Consider the following 3,818-nt stretch of genomic DNA (forward strand, 5'->3'; position numbering starts at 1 on the left):
TCTGTCTGTCTGTCTCTCTCTCTCTCTCTCTCTCTCTCTCTCTCTCTCTCTCTCATTTTTGGGTATGCCGGTTGTTGTTTTTCAAAAATTCAAGACAATGAATGACTCTGACTGACATCAATCGAAAGCAGACTTGTGTTGTATTGTTTGCTCGCCTCTCTCTCTCTCTCTCTCTCTCTCTCTCTCTCTCTCTCTCTCTCTCTCTCTCTCTCTCTCTCTCTCTCTCTCTTTCTTTCTTTCTTTTCTTTTTTTTTCTATTTCATGTTGTTTCAAATAACTATTGAAAACAACAAAACTGTACTGTGCACATCACACCGTAACAACCACAGTTACCTATCTCCAAAAGCCTTGATGTACTGCGCACATCACACCGTTACAACCACAGTTAGCTATCTCCTGTGCACATCACACCGTTACAACCACAGTTAGCTATCTCCTGTGCACATCACACCGTTACAACCACAGTTAGCTATCTCCTGTGCACATCACACCGTTACAATCACAGTTAGCTATCTCCTGTGCACATCACACCGTTACAATCACAGTTAGCTATCTCCTGTGCACATCACACCGTTACAATCACAGTTAGCTATCTCCTGCGCACATCACACCGTTACAACCACAGTTAGCTATCTCCTGTGCACATCACACCGTTACAATCACAGTTAGCTATCTCCTGTGCACATCACACCGTTACAATCACAGTTAGCTATCTCCTGTGCACATCACACCGTTACAATCACAGTTAGCTATCTCCTGTGCACATCACACCGTTACAATCACAGTTAGCTATCTCCTGTGCACATCACACCGTTACAATCACAGTTAGCTATCTCCTGTGCACATCACACCGTTACAATCACAGTTAGCTATCTCCTGTGCACATCACACCGTTACAATCACAGTTAGCTATCTCCTGTGCACATCACACCGTTACAACCACAGTTAGCTATCTCCTGTGCACATCATACCGTTACAATCACAGTTACCTATCTCCAAAAGCCTTGATGTACTGTGCACATCACACCGTTACAATCACAGTTAGCTATCTCCTGTGCACATCACACCGTTACAACCACAGTTAGCTATCTCCTGTGCACATCACACCGTAACAACCACAGTTAGCTATCTCCTGTGCACATCACACCGTTACAACCACAGTTAGCTATCTCCTGTGCACATCACACCGTTACAACCACAGTTAGCTATCTCCTGTGCACATCACACCGTTACAACCACAGTTAGCTATCTCCAGAAACACAGTTGTGTCTGTGCCTGAATGTTTCCTGAATATTTCCTTCTGGTCCTATTCAAGCCAAACTTTATAGTTCTTAGTGATTACTGAAAAAATTCAGCCTGAGGCCCGCAAGATTGCTGTCCTTAATTTCATGCTGAGGAATCCCCCTTTCACGAACCCCAAAATACAAACGTTACGCAATTGAAGCGCAATTTTTGTCTGGTTCTAATATTTCTCCAATTTCATACTGCATGAAGTTATTAAGAGATTGTTGTTGTTTTTTGTCTTTTACTTTCTCATAGCGTCATCAGTTTGCTCAGTATGCACTTCGATCTGTTGAGATATTTTTGAAACATCGTTTTATGCTGATAATGCGGTTTGATGATAAACACCTGGTCTAACTTACACTTCTAATTACTTCCTTAACTTGTTGCTATTTCTTCTTCTTACGAGTATCTTAGATACTAGGATGCATGTGTGTTCAGTATTGTGCTGACAGTTTCTTGAATCATTATGACCGAAAAGGATACATGTATTCACAAACATTTATAGACACTGAGAACAAGAACAAAATGCCTGCATTTTTTTCTGAGAAAGATTTCACAGTCCAACATTAGTTGATACAGCTGATGGATTGGACATCCTTTCCCCCACCCCTCACTCTGGACATGCTAAAAGAAATACATGCAGTCTGAACAAAAAAATAATAATAATAACAACCTGAGTGATACTTTGATGGAATCTATTTTCAGAATCACACCGCATTTTCCTGCCAAACTACATGAATACATACATTGTTAGTTCAGTTCATGTAAAGTAAATGTCATACCCGTGTCATCTTTCTTCTTCTTCTTCTTCTTCTTCTTCTTCTTCTGCGTTCGTGGCCTTCAACTCCCACGTTCACTCGTACATACTCGAGTGGGCTTTTACGTGTATGACCGTTTTTACCCCGCCATGTAGGCAGCCATACTCCGTTTTCGAGGGTGTGCATGCTGGGCATGTTCTAGTTTCCATAACCCACCGAACGCTGACATGGATTACAGGATCTTTAACGTGCGTATTTGATCTTATGCTTGCGCATACACACGAAGGGGGTTCAGGCACTGGCAGGTCTGCACATATGTTGACCTCGGAGATCGTAAAAATCTCCACCCTTTACCCACCAGGTACCATCACCGTGATTCGAACCCGAGACCCTCAGATCGAAAGTCCAACGCTTTAACCATTCGGCTATGGCGCCCGTCATACCCGTGTGATCAACCAGCTGTGAATGGAGTCGGCATTTCTAATCAACAACAGTGATGGTGTGACTCAGTCAGCCTGTTTAGCTATCATTCCCGAAAAAGGAATTAGTCGCCAAAAATTGGACTTCGGGGTATCTTCAAACATTGTCTTTGAAAGCTTTACCCAGGACTCCTCATTGGATCGTCAGACAGACGTCACACCTGGACAGACCTCACAGACCTCACACCTGGACAGACCTCACAGACCTCACACCTGGACAGACCTCACAGACCTCACACCTGGACAGACCTCACACCTGGACAGACCTCACAGACCTCACACCTGGACAGACCTCACACCTGGACAGACATCACACCTGGACAGACCTCACACCTGGACAGACCTCACATCTGGTCAGACCTCACAGACCTCACACCTGAACAGCTCTCATACCTGGACAGACCTCACACCTGGACAGACCTCACAGACCTCACACCTGGACAGACCTCACACCTGGACAGACCTCACAGACCTCATACCTGGACAGACCTCATACCTGGACAGACCTCATACCTGGACAGACCTCACAGACCTCACACCTGGACAGACCTCACAGACCTCACACCTGGACAGACCTCACACCTGGACAGACCTCACACCTGGACAGACCTCACAGACCTCACACCTGGACAGACCTCACAGACCTCATACCTGGACAGACCTCACAGACCTCATACCTGGACAGACCTCACAGACCTCACACCTGGACAGACCTCACAGACCTCATACCTGGACAGACCTCACACCTGGACAGACCTCACACCTGAACAGCTCTCATACCTGGACAGACCTCACAGACCTCACACCTGGTCAGACCTCACAGACCTCACACCTGAACAGCTCTCATACCTGGACAGACCTCACAGACCTCACACCTGAACAGATCTCACACCTGGACAGACCTCACACCTGGACAGACCTCACAGACCTCACACCTGGACAGACTTCACACCTGGACAGACCTCACAGACCTCACACCTGGACAGACGGACATACAGGACCACCGGGACCCCAGCCCTCAACAACCTGACCTCAAAGGCGACAAAAAAAACAACTCAACTCTACTACCGAGGCAACCATGTCTTAGTTCTGTATTGCTTGTATATTCTGTGTAGCATACTCAGGATTAAAAGGCTGTGCCGGTCTTGAAGAAAAGCTAAGATGTGTTTGCACTTTTGTTCTGTCATTGCTGCTGTGTGCACACCGTCAACTGATCGGTATACAGTCAAGACGGGGTCTTCCGTTTTTAGAGGAAGTGTCTGGGTTTTGTTCCAGTGTACCTTTTATTCGTGTGTGT

The sequence above is a fragment of the Babylonia areolata genome, chromosome 5 (genome assembly GCF_041734735.1).
Source record: "Babylonia areolata isolate BAREFJ2019XMU chromosome 5, ASM4173473v1, whole genome shotgun sequence".
Classification (NCBI taxonomy): Eukaryota; Metazoa; Mollusca; class Gastropoda; order Neogastropoda; family Buccinidae; genus Babylonia; species Babylonia areolata.